Source organism: Spodoptera frugiperda, chromosome 6 (assembly GCF_023101765.2).
Source record: "Spodoptera frugiperda isolate SF20-4 chromosome 6, AGI-APGP_CSIRO_Sfru_2.0, whole genome shotgun sequence".
Lineage (NCBI taxonomy): Eukaryota > Metazoa > Arthropoda > Insecta > Lepidoptera > Noctuidae > Spodoptera > Spodoptera frugiperda.
The window spans coordinates 7320529-7337086 of NC_064217.1; the positions used below are offsets into that span (position 1 = coordinate 7320529).

Sequence of the window (16558 nt, forward strand, 5' to 3'; positions counted from 1 at the left end):
ACTTGTGGTAAGCTGAAGACGCCTCCTACATAACTGAAATTCAATATAGGTACGTAGGTTGGTAAACGCCTACATAATTCTTGTTTTAAAAAAAATCTATTACTTTTGCTCTAAAAAACAATACGCCTAAAGCTACCAAGCGTCCTAAAACTAAAGCTAAGGCGAAAGTCGTGAAGAATGGCGGGTTTTTCGTTCATTCCATGAATGAAAGAGCTGGTTGTGCTAATGAGTACACGACTAATTGCTTCAAGCAAAGCCAACGAACAATAGCAATTCGTTAAATAAAATTAAAAAATCTTTTTATTTCAGACTACGAGCCACAAAAAGCCTGTTGTGACGAAACAACTATAATTTAACATAATTTGAAGAAATAATTAGTCTTTAGTTTTAATTAATATAGTTAATTACGAATGAACAATAGGACATTTCCAGAACTCTCCGGATAATTCTGGAAGATTTATGTCAATTATAATATCAGTTTCTATTTTAAAACGAACACAATAGTGGTGAATAAATAGATCGTAAACAACAATAATAACTTTTGTGCTTCTTTCCTATCATGCTTTTACCTTCTATTACATATTTGTTTATAACCTAGTAAAACGTGGTTTGCCAAATGTAACTAAACCCCATACAACACCCAAGCCAAGTGCATGTAATAGAAATAACCGAGCACCGTTGTAGGTAGCTGTTTCGAGAAACAAGGGGGCTAATTAGAACTTGTAAGATGGTCGGAGTAACTAACAGTGAGGGCTTAGGAACTACTTGTGGCATTAGCGCGACAGTACGCCACTGTACATAACAATCCATGTATACGATACGTGTATATAGTACGTATGTATTACTCTACCGTGCCTTCACGTTGTAGCCACGATTTGTACCCGAAAAAGCCGCTTGGATTAAAATACCCCTGTAAATCCACGAGTTAAGATGTCTTGGGTTACTTCGTTGCAAATTAGAATCCTGTAGTTTTATTCTCGGAGTAAGAATTTCATTTTGTGGATTGTATAATACTATGAGGCTTTCCAAGCTGCTTTTTATTCTTAGAAGAATATTGAAGACTATCCCTCGAGTGGCTTAGCTTCTTGCAATTTTACACCGTTGTAGACTTTTACTTTATTTGCAACTTGTGACCGCAAACGTCATGTTGTGTTTGTGGTTTCCGCTTGAAGTAATATGATATAAATCTACAGGTTCATTTGATATCTTTCCTTGTTTGTGTTTTATTTCAACTGTTGAACTAATCGAACGTATTGTATCGATCTTTACTTTTGCCTTTTAATGAAATTGGGTGAGTGGGATATGTAAATGCTCCAATTTCGCATTGTTACAATGTCATGCTATGAAAAACCTGATATTCGATTGCCTCATAGGTATTAAATATCCCATTCATATTTCTTTATATCTCATGTATAAAGGATCGTTAAGTATGCAAAAATATCATATCAATTCATTACGCAAAACGTCCTTGACACAAAAAAATAAAAACAAATTCGTTATATACCAATACCACTCTCCAAAATATTGCCTACACCGGTACACTTCCAACCAAATTTTCACCAACAAAAGTCTCTAGAGATGTTTCATCTAAATTAAAAGTAACTTCTCATGTTTTTCGTATAACCGTAATACAGTGGAACATAAAAAGCAATCGTCAATAATTTTCATATACGTATATTTGCGGAAAACCAATATGAGCTCCCTAAAGCTGATCGTAAATTTTCACGCTTACGGTAACAAATATAAAAAATAACTACTGTTGTGTATGTTTTTCCGTCGTATCATCTAGTATGCATAAAACCTGCAACCGAGGGAGGCTGGGGACCGCAATCCTCTACTCCTTCATTGATTTTACAGGTACTAAGAAAGCCACTGAGTCGTTCTATGACTGAAATAATGTTTGACAGTAAAAACAGTTTGCTAAAAACTACCTTTAAAAAGTATTCTAAAAAATACATAAAATTCCGAAAACAAACTGACATGATATTTAAATTAAGAATGCTTAAAATAAGCAGCCTATTATAATAAACCTAATATAAAGTGTTATAATTGATAGAACTACAAACAAAAAAGAACTTTACGATCAATTCATTCTAAACCATTTTAAAAATGTTCATCACTGTATAATTTCATTGCGGCCCCTTTAACTTAACATGTTAGTTATTCATACAATCCCAATTAAGATTCTCAAACTTAAATTAAGAGATAACAGGAGTTTTAGGCGGTGTTTTTTTAAACTTAAATTATTTAACATCTAAGGAATCTCTGTACATTCTTGTTCTGGATCGTCATCATAATAATGCATACTTTCGTTTATTTCTTCAGTCTCAGCATTTTTATTTCACTCGTTCTGTCTGCTATGCAACTACAGTCCTTAAAACATCAGAGGTAACTGTGACAATTACTGCTTGCTTTCTATTCCTTATTGGGTGCATTTTCTTGTGACAATGTTTGTACAAAAAGTTGGTAGCCAGTTAATGTCTTGTGTTGTGTTGTGCATCACCGATTACCTGGCTATGGAAGTATCTTTTCATTGTGTATCAGTTCGGGGTGGTCTATTGTTTGCCAAAAACACGTGTTGGGGATTAATCGTTTGTTTATGTTAATAGTCTTTAATAAGTTTGTTGTTACATTTCATTTTGCAATAGCAATCGTTTACTTGTACGTCGTCATGTTTGTTTTAAATAGTATAAATGTCTTTTTTATGATAAGTTGTTCAGAAATATGGAGGCTCGGTTTTGATAGACTACTCTGTGCACAGAAAAGTACAGTTGTGACGATAGAACTGTTACACCAAAGGAAGAACAGAGCCATCTCTCCTTACTTAAATATTTTTATGACATTATTTTTAAAATGAAATGAGTTTTGTAGTTTTCGTATTCATGGCAATGGGAAAAGGTTTTTACAATTCCAAGTTTCAATCTTTCTTGGTTGTATTTATTTTCAGCTTACTTGTTAGTGGTTGGAAACTAACAAGATATTTTAATCTCTTTTCTAGCTACAATAAGGTCTGGAGTGCCGTCATCTTCTCTAAATTTATTTATTATTACGAAACAGACAAGAGTGTCATGTGTATCTAAGAAAATATTAGTAGGAGGCACAACTAGACAGAAAAACAGAACATGAAATAAATAAACAACTATACGAACAAGTGTAGGTAGCAGAATACTAAACCAGTCAGTCCTTTAAGCATTATCTCAGTACGAAATAGTGCCAAAAGCGCCCGTATACAATTAACCCTAGGAAAAAACTCGTGTTTCAAAAGTTAGCGAGTTGTTCCATCCTTGTATTCTTTGAAGATATAAAAGAGTTTTCGGTCTCAAAGGGGGATGAGCTCACGTCGTTACTTTGATTAGAAGTTCGCTGGCTGCCTATTGTGGAATGAGTTGGCCGAAGGCCACTGATATCAATAATACTTGTTTCTTCTCTTAGTTTATAATAGAACATTTCTTATATAAGGAAGTATGTAACTTATATTCATAACATTGATGTTGCTTCACAATATTCTTTAGATAACATTATTGGAAAAAGTATGAAATGTAATGTATGATTTTTATAATAAGTATCGTGAGACATACTAAATTTACTAAAAATCACGGCTTACTCACGTACATTAATGGAGAAAAGCTCTACTAGTTTCGAGTCCCAAAGGGACTCAAGATTATTCATTTTTAAAGTTTTGAAATTTGTTGCACAGAGAACTTATGAATGACTTTTCTTTCTATTTTATTAGTTGTTGAAACATTTAAGATTTTCCACAAAACCACCAGGAATAAATGAAGAGATTCATAAAAGAAAATTTTACGACAACATTTAAATTCCTTTGGCAACACTTCCAAGAAACGAACCTTCCAAAACTTTTCTATTGATATTGTGTACCAAATTAATATTGTACGAAGGTACTCAAACTTTTAAGATCTAATAAGAACGATCTTTGTTGTACGCCACGAAGATTATAATGTTACAATACAAAATGTGAAGAAAATCATACCGTATACATGAATAGCCGTGAAGTAGTTCATACATAGTTTGCTCTGGGAAATTTATATTAAGATAATACTCGTCGCTGTCCGTCGTCCGTCGGTAGCTTGTAGCAAGTCCAGAATTACTTGGCCAGTATCTTTGGCCAACTTTAATGAAGTTTCCCTTTTATTACGACGGAGTCTTAACCCCAAGGATCTTTGTGTTTATGATCCTGTTATAACTTTAAAGAGCTTGCAACAGCAGAGTTAGGGTTAATTTTTCTAAAGACCTTTACAACCAAGTGTTTCTTATGTAGAATTAAAATTATTGCTTATCTAAACATAGGTCAAAATACACTAAAATTATCAAACTAATATTTTATTTTTGGGGGTAAAGTTGCCTTCAAGATACAAATTGTTTATTTTGATTTTATACAAAAACCACTCTTCACTAAAGAAAATCTTCTGTCGACTTACATTCCTCCCTCATATCGGACATAATGCGGAAATGCAATTTCCATAAATTTTACACCCTGTGAGCAGAGTCCCCATCCGAAAAGATTGGACGTGACCACATGATAGGTATTATGGAGACCTTTATTACCACGCTGTCTGCAGTTTTAAAAGTAAGGACGTAACTTACTAGGAAAGCAATCAAAAAGCTATCCATTTCTAGAGAAAACTGCTCGCGAAACGAGAATTTAGAACTAAATAATTTAAAAAGATTTTTCATGAATGACAAATTTTCAATGTGCATCCACCGGGACATACATTTTCATGAGAGTAACTGGGGAAGTGCGGTCGTAACAAACCAAATAAATTATAAAAAGAGATCTCGGGAAGGAGACAAGGCTTTCCTTGGGACAAGTCGTAAATTTAACGGTCGAAGGAATCCTTATTTCCCCCGGCTATTCACGTGGTTGAGCTTGCAAAACTATCTCCTTTATGAGTAATAGAAAAAGCCTGTAACCACTAAAATATTAACCGCTACCTCCGCCGCATAATTCCATTTCGCATAAAGTTCAGCGTACATTCAAACCGTTTTAAAACCATTCGTGTTTTCTGCTATTATTTTATTAACAACGTCCATTTTTTCTCCCCGCTAACAGCAAACGTAATCCCAAATGTTCCATTAAAACGTTGCTCCGTGTGTAACTCCCTTAATTAACGCAGTCGATCTCCCATTCGCCTCAGAAAGTGCTCCATTGTACAAAATTTGTAACGTAGTAAAATTCTTCGACCGCAACAGAATTACCACGAAATTATGAGAATAATTTAATTAAGACATAACAGCACCTTTAATACCGATTAGTCACACGATCCGTGGTTTGGGCGTACTAGGTAATTTGAGATCTTAATGGGTTTACTGCGGCTTTTGTCATACCTCCTCCTCCACACTGACCAATCACGAGCGCCAAGCTTTGGTGCTTCGACGGCTTCACTGATTCATCATGTGATTAACACTTGCTGGTATTCTGTGTTAATTTACTCACGTTGCTTGTTTGATGTATAATAATCGTAGGTTCACTAGCCAATTCTACTAATCGCTGATCATACCCCATAAAACAGAAGCTGACGTCACTAATTTAATATAGAATTTCCCCTTCATTAGGTGCTTGCTTTGATCTGAGAGATTGCTGGATACAAAATTGTTTTGTTTTCACAGCAAATTACATTAGTCTTGTCAGTTACAAATGTTGGCTATTACTGGAATATTTTATTATTTTTTAGCATGGAAACAAGTCATTTATATAATGTGGCGGAGTCTAAGACAAAGCGGAGCCTACTGGCCGTCACAGCGGGCGTGCTAATAAGCCCCTTACGTCAGTTGAGTCAAAGCTAGTATTATTTTTCTTAAAGATAGCATTGCGGGAGTTTTCAATGTAATTGCCCCGGTTTCTTCAAGAGCCTGACAGCTCAAAGGCCAGTCAGTGACGTGCTCATTGTCGGAACGCCCACGGTTTACCTTATTCAAAGTTTGCGGGTTTTTTTCTTTAAATATTCACCGGGAGTCAGTCGGTAATACTCGTTAATAAGTGTTTTATTTGCAGCAGTTTGCGTAATTTTTTATGTTCCACTGCTAAGTCCTGGAGCTTTGCGGTTTCCAAATATTTTATTTAAACTAGCAACACGTTTCACTAGTTATATCACCGTAAACGTGAATGAATCCGTATAAAAATATGTTTCATTTTTCTAACTTTCCTTTAAATAATTACCAAAAATTTGCTAACAGCGTTTTATTACGTAAAATTATAGTATAGCATGATAATTTCTTTATGGTTCATCGGTGCCGTGTACTTCAGCCCTCCAATAGAAAATGTTCCAATAGTCATAAAACTAAATTGTGGTTGTAAAATCGTGTAATTAGTGAAACTAATGGTGGTAATCGACTTCCATATGAAAATTACAATCGTAAACTTTTTTCCGTCGTAAAGCCTTTAAATGCTTTCATAAAATTAAATTGTTTTGATTATTTTACTGAAATATGGGTAATTTTATTTATGTGAATAAACAATTGCCGCAATATATGGGTTTCGTTAGTAGTGCTATCGATTCACTTTGTTCGTATTTCCTTAGGTAAATCGTATGACAAAATATACAAAAGGACAAAAAGTGAGACCATTCTTTCCTCTTGGGTAACCTGATATTGCTCATTCAGTTGTTTTCTGGCTGTTTGGGTATAAGATTACAAGCAATTTATTTCAATATGGCAATCGAATTTACGAACGCACTCGGATTGTTTAAGGAGACCATTTTATAGTCGACAAACTTTTATTTTATTTGTAATGCCTTTCTTTTTATAATTAGAATATTTATGTAAATGTCGTGCGTCCCAAACTGTTGTTGAAAATCCTTTACATACTAAAATCGTTCCATAGTAGATAGATAGTAGAAGAGTCACAGTCACACGTTATTTGCTATTTTATTTCTATTTAAAAATCCTTAAATGTCGTAGAATAATACGTTCATTTGTTTACACAGCATATTGCTGTCCTTATCACTTTTAACGTGACGTCACTGTTGTGTTATTTATTTCTTTTGTTTTCATTTTTATGGCGAATTGTCTTTACCGGTAAACATTGTTAATATATCTTCCTTTGGCCGTGCTATTAGATATATGGAAGAAATATCTTGCTAATCACATGCTATAAAACGGTGATATTGATACTTATACTAATAATTATATAGATTTACATAATTTTAATTGGTTTTCTTCACATTTAATTTTTTCCCAATACCCGAATATATTTTCTTAATTACACACAATGTTTTGACATATTTATTTTAATCGAATATTTTATATATATATAGAGTCGTATAAACTAATTTTATGGAAACTTGAGCACCGATTTGAATAAAATATCGTTCGATTTAAATCAAACATATTTATGCATACGCCTTGGTGTGATGATTGCCCTCTCTACGTCGTTAACTGACAATGTTGACACTTTATTGACCATATCGAGTTTATCTAATAACTATTTGTAATTTAATATTCCACTTGGTTAATTATGTCAACGCACGCATACGCTGCTAATCGTAACCCAATACTGTTGCTTGTCAACAGACATTTATAGTTTTAAAAGAATATAAAAATAATAAAACGACACAATGACCATTTTAAAGGTTCAAATAAGCGTTAGTTTTGGCATAGGTTATTAATGCATGTGGCCTTTTAGCGACACCTAATATGCCACATTAAATAATATCATAAAATTATAATAATATTGTTTAATGCGTCTATATAATGTAGTAAATGGATACTTTTCTAGTGAGGTTTATTTTTATTATCATCTTAAGGAGATGGCTAAGTTTAATGTTATTGTCAAACGAGGCATAGATAGTATAACATAGAGATTAAATCTGTGGGACTTAGATCGGATCTCTCAGCGGTAAGAATATATAGCATATTCTAACTGATTACACGATATAGGTGATGATTTTTTTTGGCGAGGACCACTCGTAGTTCAGTACGCTAAGGCTGTTAACTTCTTAACCGGACTATAAATAGTAGATGACACACAATTTTAAGATTATATCCTAAAAAATACTGATAAAATAACCCAACGGTTTCTGGTAATAAGTTTTACACGTGCCTCGAAAACCGCGCACCTTTCCAAGTGCGTAAGCACTCAAAGTTCAACGTTGTCGCATCCTAATAACTTTATACAACTTTTTTCAATAAACATACCCAAGTTTTAACTTATAAGTGTATTTGTATAAGTCCAACAATAGAGTCTATCTAAACTCCTAGACCTTTTTGAGACGTTTTTCAAGAATATCGGTTATCGGCACAATTATCGACGGCGAGCACTGCCGGCCGCGCGATTGCAATCTCCAGATAGGTTGGTTTAATCTACAGATTTATGGGTCCAGCTCCCACACTTTAATCCGTTTACTGTGAAAAACCAACGAGGATTTTTATTTAGTAAAATCTTCTAGCTTAAAGAGTTTTTCTTAATATCTTATTTATTTTTTGGGTACTTTTTTGTAGAGTGCTTCGGTCTTAGATAACCTAGTTTCTTTTTAAATTGAGAAATATAGTCTGGTGTTTGTTATTATAGAAATTCTGGTAGACTTAATGATGTACCTGCCTATCTACCACCTACATAGGCACCAAATCTTTTTAAGAAATCTCATCTATGACTTTCTAACAAATTGAGTGTATGTTATTTGAGTTTAATTATGTTCTTTGGACATTTTCATTTTGCCTCTGACATTTAGTTATTCAAAATTCCAATACCTAGTTCTCCCAGAATTGGACCATGCAGTGATATCAGAGAATGTGGATTTTCCAGTCAAATATCAACAGTGTCACTGGCAAACGTTCCATAATAAAGCCCGTACAAATCATCAAAATGGTCAATCGCAGTACGTATTGGGTTTGGTACTTTTTATTTCGTGGTACTACGGTGGGTTATTGGACAACTGTGGTTATTACTGGAAGTCACACACATGAAGAGAATGACATATACGGGCACTGGTTTGAACAATGATGATATAAAGAATCTCTATACTTAGGCTTACCCCCTATTACATAGGCCTTATTACACAAATGGTGAAAAGTGGGTGTACATTGTATAGCGGCATTCCGTGCCATAATGTGCACCTCTGCCTACCCTTTTAATATAAGGCGTGACATTACTTCTGTATACTTAGTTTGAAAAGTAACATATTCCTATTTCTACAATTAGCTGAGATTAGATAAAATGAAGAGAAATGGTTGTTTTTATAATTTAAAACAATTTACAATTACTAAACTAAGTTTAATATAGAATGGGGACATAGCCTATTAGTTAAAAGCCCCTGAAATCAAATAGATAAAAAAAAACAATTACTAAATTATCTTAAGTGACTTATTGACTTCATACACATTTTAAATAACCAATTATTTATTGCTACATTATAATTTCTGTTCGTCTTATATGGACATGGCATTATACCACTTCTATATTTGGATATCTTAATTAATGCTGCAATTATATCCAATCAAAATGTACGCATTAGTTGTTAACTAACAAATCTATTAAAACATCAGAGCTATAAATAACTCTAAAATAAAGGTATCTTTAGATTTTTTTTTTGTTTTATTATGATTGTGTTTTTGCGACTCAGAGTGGCAATAAAGATTAGTTACACTTCTGATTTTTTAATTCTACAAAAACGTATATCTGGTTTTTTTCCGTTAATACTGCTACCGTTGACTAAGTTTACCTGCTTCATCGTCTCGATACGACTTTTTTAAATTCTAGATTATTGGTAGTCATCATTACAACCTGTGATTACAACAATCCACAAGATTTCGTATCTAAAGTAAGAGGTGGCAAATCACGCTTAAATAAATGTATTCTTTAACAAATACAAAAAATGTAATACTGGCTAAGCGATGGAAGCCATTAGATAATTTACCCCATTAAAAAAAGATCTGCCTACTTCACTGCCATCTATTGGTGAGAACAAAAATCATCACATCACAACCAACAGCAATCAAATAATTCTTATAATTAGAAATTATAAGTCCAGGTTTGTTCGCGATGTTTCCCTTCAGTGTTTGAAAGTGGTCACATTGCTGTTAATGTTTCGAGCTCGCGCCTTAATGTACATATGAGAAATGGGTGTACTAAAACAATCAGCTATCCAGATTTCACTCATCAAAAAATTAGGATTATATATTTAAGAATCTTATTTTTTATTCTACAATATAAAAACGAAATAGGTTGTCTATTTCGTTTGAAACAGCATTTTGTATGAAGAAGAGTTAACACATATTCCCTTTAAGAAGCAAATTGTTTACGTTATTAGTTAGTATGATTAGCATGCGTTATGCTTGTCCGGTCTATGATTTAAAGGTTTATTTCCTACGTGACGATGCGTAGTTTTTTTGTTTTTACAACAGATTTGCTCCTATTTAGTATAATAATAATTAGAAGAAGCAATATTTTAGGATCATGGCTAATCACACATCGTTAGGCTTTTCTATTTAATGGATTTTCATTAAAACATTTGTCCAACACACACACATGTCATAGCGAAAAAGTATTTTTCGCTATATTTGAAAATGCCTGTGCGGGTTTTATTTACAGTGTTGCAGCTGCATCGGCAATTGCTGGGCCTTAATAAAAGCGTATGTGGGTGTATAAAAAACAAAGGCAATAGACGAATATCAGATCAATAGTGAACGAAAATTAAACTTTAGATGTATGTATGCGGGTAAAATGAAAATGTTAGTTGAGGCTCGCTTCGGATTAGAAGCGCGGTTTTTATTAAAAATTTGACGCTTCGAAAAATGTGTGTTGGTTGAACAAAGTACGCGTTTTATAGAATTGGAATACTGTTTGATTAATTTATGTTTTTCTTTTTTTAATGTTTTCCCACATGAAGGTTCTCCTGTGTCGTGGGTGCGTTTACAAACACACAATTTCACATACACATGACACCCAGACCCGTAACAGCAATATGTGGATTACACAAAGAGTTGCTCCGTGCGGGAATCGAACCCGCTACACATTGCACGGCAGCCAGTTTCCCAGCCACCGCGCCAACCGTGCAGTCAAAACCGTGCAGTGATGTTGTCATCATGCCCTTTCATCCCTTGACAGACTAGGCGACGTTGACTTGTATGTGTTGGAAATACCACTTCATGTTGGAAATACTCGTAGTATGACATACTACGAGTATTGACGAGTATCATTCATACTACGAATATGAATGACACGTTGTGTCATCATAATAAAGATAACATCTATGGGTGATTACACAACCCTGTCATAACTATCCTTTCTGCCCGTATATAGATGTAATATTATGACGCTCCATTGCACATCAATTTTACCATGTTCTTACTGTCATCAAAATACACAACATAAATCCGTCGATCGGCAAAACAATTTAATTTACAAAAATACGCCTTCAAGTCAAGAAAAGAGAAAAAAAGCAAAACACGCACGAAGTGCCGGTGTGGTATAATTCTGATGACTTAATAAGACCTGATGTCCAGAGGTTAACAAGAAAATTACACGAGCACAACCTACCTTCTTACGAAGTCGTACTGAACAAACAGAATGTCGTAATTATTTTATGTAGTGCAGTTTCGTTGTAGGCACAAAAATGCCGCTTATGATCGTAAATTGCATACAAGAAAAAAGTTTTGAACACTGAAAATCATGTTTGGGTAGTATACCTTGAAGGCAGGTAGGTACACAAGGTAATTTAGTCCTTATACAGATATTAAAAAAAACCGTTTTATTATGTTACGTGTTCATTGTCCTGCAGGAATTTAACTGAAGTACCTACGTACTATACCTACAATAAAATAATATATGACCATCTCAAAGTACTGAATTTTATAATAAAATCTATCTTTTTCTACATACGTACACCAAAATAATACTTTTTACAATTTTTGTCTGTCTGTTTGTTCTGGCTAATCTCTGAAATGGTTGGACCGATTTTGACGGGACTTTTATATACATGTAGCTGATTACTAAGGAGTAACTCACATTACTCTTATTAGTGAAAAAGTTTAATTCGAGCGAGCGAAGCCGTGGGCATCAGCTCACTGCTTCCAAATCCTTGTTAAGGTTGTCAATAGCTATCGACAGATCTTCCGGCCGATTTTATCTCTATGTTTTGGTTTTTAGGGCCCCTTAGCCAATGGCAAAAAACGGAACCCTTATAGATTCGTCATGTCTGTCTGTCTGTCCGTTCGTATGTCACAGCTATTTATTTCCAAAACTGATGAGCCTACATAGTTGTAACTTTGTAGGTTGATTTTTTCTGTTAACTTTTTCGGTTTTTCGAAAATTTATCAGTAGTAATACGCAGTCTGGAACTGTATTTCGTATATGGCAATAGGCTCACCCCCTATTACATAGGACTTATAAAACAAATGGTGAAAAGTGGGTATACATTATACAGTCGCATTACGTACTGAAATGTGCCCCTCTGCCTACCCTTTCGGGAATAAAAGGGACGATACGTAGTTTTTTGTTTTTGCAACAGGTTTGCTCCTATTTAGTATAATAATAATTAGAAGAAGCAATATTTTAGGATCATGGCTAATTACACATCGTTAGGCTTTTCTATTTAATGGATTTTCATTAAAACAATTGTCCAACATACAGTCATGTCACCGCGCAAAAGTATTTTTCGCTATATTTGAAAATGCCTGTGCGGGTTTTATTTACAGTGTTGCAGCTGCATCGGCAATTGCTGGGCCTTAATAAAAGCGTATTGTGTATAAAAAACAAAGGCAATAGACGATATCAATCAATAGTGAACGAAAATTAAACTTTAGATGTATGTATGCGGGTAAAATGAAAATGTTAGTTGAGGCTCGCTTCGGATTAGAAGCGCGGTTTTTATTAAAAATTTGACGCTTCGAAAAATGTGTGTTGGTTGAACAAAGTACGCGTTTTTATAGAATAAATTGGAATACTGTTTGATTAATTTGTAATTTTTTTGTTATTGAGACTCTCCGCTGCACATCAATATTACCGTGTTCTTACTGTCATCAAAATACACAACATAAATCCGTCGATCGGCAAAACAATTTAATTTACAAAAATACGCCTTCAAGTCAAGAAAAGGGAAAAAAAGCAAAACACGCACGAAGTGCCGGTGTGGTATAATTCTGATGACTTAATAAGACCTGATGTCCAGAGGTTAACAAGAAAATTACACGAGCACAACCTACCTTCTTACGAGCGTCGTACTGAACAAACAGAATGTCGTAATTATTTTATGTAGTGCAGTTTCGTTGTAGGCACAAAAATGCCGCTTATGATCGTAAATTGCGTACAAGAAAAAAGTTTTGTACACTGAAAATCATGTTTGGGTAGTATACCTTGAAGGCAGGTACTCAAAGTAATTTAGTCCTTATAGAGATATTTAAAAAAACATTTTATTATTTTACTTGCTCATTGTCCTGCAGGAATTTAACTGATGTAACTACTATACCTATAATAAATATGGCTATCTTAAAGGAACGTAATAGGCCTACAATAAATATAACTAATAAATAAATATCAAAGTATTGAATTTTAATATAAAATCTATATTTTTTGCATACAATTCATACACCAAACTAATATTTTTTTACAATTTTTGTCTGTCTGTCGGTTTGTTCTGGCTAATCTCTAAAATGGCTAGACCGATTTTGACGGGATTTGTATAGACATGTAGCTGTTGTACTAAGGAGTAACTCAGGCTACTCTTATTAGTCACAAAGTCTGTAATTTGAACGAGCAAAGCCGTGGGCATCAGCTAGTTTTACAAAAACATTCAATAATTTAGAACAGGATCCTTTCAAAATCAAGGAACAGTTCGATCATCATTAACAAAAGTAATTAAAGGAAAAGAATGACCAAGTGATTTCACTTGGAAACCTTTGTGAGCCTAATAATTGATTCCGATAAAACAGAAAATGATGATTATTTTACATCGAATCCCGCGGCTGTCGTATTCGATTCGTCTACATAATTATTTTCTTCCGCTTAACTTGGTCTGAACAAAGACAATCTGACAAGGTGCGTACTGTTTCTTCGACCCGAAGCGTCGTCCCGTGAAATTGACAGATGTTCAAAATAATAACACCAAGTCACAGTCCAACGGGTTCGACTGAACGTAATTGGGTTGCCAATGGTCTCAAATCAATTTTCAAATAACAAAAATCAACGAACAAAGATTTAAAATACGATAATTGAAGTCTGTTGATTGGGAAGCAATTGTATGTCTTACCTATCTACGCCAACACTTTGTTTCTTGTTATGATAATAGAATAAGTTGAAAACATTCGAATATCTTTACATGAAAACAATCTACTACGAACCTTGAAAAATCAGCATAATTATCATTTCTATGTGATTATTTTACACCAGAAAATAATTCCACTCCTCAATACAATAATACTAATATACTTATACAATTACTCAAATACTAAGGACAGACATAACATATTTTTATGAAAAAAAAAAATCTACAAAAAGTACTTTTAGCAGAGCATGGTTTCGATCCACGGACCTCTGGGTTATGGGCCCAGCACGCTTCCACTGCGCCACTCTGCTACATACTAACGTGCCAAAATATAGCTCCACTATAGAGAGCTGATGCAATACCTATTAAAAAACTGTAACTACAATACGTTTGTAAATATACAAAAAGTACATTTAGCAGAGCGTGGTTTCGATCCACGGACCTCTGGGTTATGGGCCCAGAGCACGCTTCCACTGCGCCACTCTGCTTACACACTCCTTCCCTAAATAGCACTACACTTACAAAATTATACGCCTATCTACAATAACTTGAAGTTAAAATAACTGAAATTGTAACCAGAGTTACACTGCGATAAAGGGCAATCATAAATTTTGAAGATAACACCGCATTCTATATTAATATCCCGTACCTTGAGCCAATATTACCTTCTGCTTAGAATATATTATTTTTTGGTAGCTTACGATACAAGATACAATATTACCAGAACGTGATATCGATCTACGTACCTTTCCGTTACCGGCTCAGCATGTACCAGCATTTCATTACTAAAAACTTTCCAGTTTCGGAATCTTAGAGTAAGTTGGTTACTTTGGAACATTGCCATATTACAGAGTTAGGCCAGATAGCTTATCTTATTTATTGTATTAAACAGGAGCCGAAGTTACGAAGATATTTTAATTGTTTCTTTCACATCTCCAAGTTAAAGGAGTGTGGTATTACAATGGGTTTTATCTTTGGAGCGAAGTACTATAATGTTGAAACTGTTGGAATTCCGCACTACTTGACTTTTGTAATATTTTGTTGTGTAATCTTCTAAAACTACTGTGTACTGTATATAAACGTACTTTTATTTATTCTGCTTTGTTCTGCAATGTTAGTTTCTGTAAATGAGTGACGCAGTGGAAGTTGGGCTATGATCTCAGAGGCCCGTGGATCTAAATCACGCTTTGCTAATATATCTCTTTTTCTATGTTCACAGGCGTCTAGCAGTTACAGTTCTTGCACTTACGGAGCTATATTTTGGCACGTTGTATGTAGCAGAGTGGCGCAGTGGAAGCGTGCTGGGCCCATAACCCAGAGGTCCGTGGATCGAAACCACGCTCTGCTAACATCTCTTTTTGTACATTTACAGGCGTCTTGTAGTTACAGTTTTTTAATAGTTATTGCATCAGCTGTCTATAATGGAGCTATATTTTGGCACGTTAGGGTGTAGCAGAGTGGCGCAGTGGAAGCGTGCTGGGCCCATAACCCAGAGGTCCGTGGATCGAAACCACGCTCTGCTAACATCTCTTTTTGTTCATTTACAAGCGTCTTGTAGTTGCAGTTTTTTAATAGTTATTGCATCAGCTGTCTATAGTGGAGCTATATTTTGGCACGTTAGTTTGTAGCAGAGTGGCGCAGTGGAAGCGTGCTGGGCCCATAACCCAGAGGTCCGTGGATCGAAACCACGCTCTGCTAAAAGTACTTTTTGCAATATTTTTATTTTCAGTTATTTTTTATTTTTTGCGATAATTTAAAATTATCGGTACCGTTCGGGTGCTTCTTTTATTACAATAACAGTACCTATTCTATTCTACTTTTCCTTGAAATTTGCGTAAGTACAAATCACCAAAAAAATCTTAAAATGTACCCGCTAAAAAAATAACATGACGCAAATCAACAAAACTAAAATGACTAACAGTTGCTTTAATGACAGTCGTTAACTGTCATTTTATTGCTATACTAATAGAACAACAATATTGTTGCATTAAAATCCCTTTTAAAAAAATCTGCCCATTACAAATTATAAAAAAGAGACATTAAAATTCTGATACATAACAATACAAAACAAATAAAAACAGAAGAAATACCAGACAGTAAAAAAAGCAGTGGTCACTTTTTGTAACGACCTTCAATATGGAACCAATTTTATTAGGGCAACAGAAGGCACCGGCAAATTTTATTAGGCTAGCATAACAATAGTTTATGATTCCTTAGGGTTGTTTGAATAGGATGACGTAATAAAATTCAAGGAAGTAAAAGACACCGGCTAGGTACAAAGATTTGTTTCTGCAGTTTATTGTATTTGCCCATAATTCTGGCAAGTCGGTTTTTGCGTGGCT

The 16558-nt window shown here is 34.4% G+C and overlaps 4 non-coding genes across 4 annotated transcripts; 3 read left to right on the forward strand and 1 right to left on the reverse strand.

Moving 5' to 3' along the window:
* Positions 1–14455: 14455 nt before the first annotated feature.
* On the reverse strand, positions 14456–14527 carry Trnam-cau (transfer RNA methionine (anticodon CAU)). The gene has a single exon. It is a non-coding gene; the product is annotated as a tRNA-Met (tRNA).
* A 965-nt stretch (positions 14528–15492) lies between these two features.
* On the forward strand, positions 15493–15564 carry Trnam-cau (transfer RNA methionine (anticodon CAU)). Its single transcript has one exon. It is a non-coding gene; the product is annotated as a tRNA-Met (tRNA).
* Positions 15565–15667: 103 nt separating this feature from the next.
* Trnam-cau (transfer RNA methionine (anticodon CAU)) lies at positions 15668–15739 on the forward strand. Its single transcript has one exon. It is a non-coding gene; the product is annotated as a tRNA-Met (tRNA).
* A 103-nt stretch (positions 15740–15842) lies between these two features.
* Trnam-cau (transfer RNA methionine (anticodon CAU)) lies at positions 15843–15914 on the forward strand. The gene has a single exon. It is a non-coding gene; the product is annotated as a tRNA-Met (tRNA).
* The last annotated feature ends 644 nt before the right edge of the window (positions 15915–16558 follow it).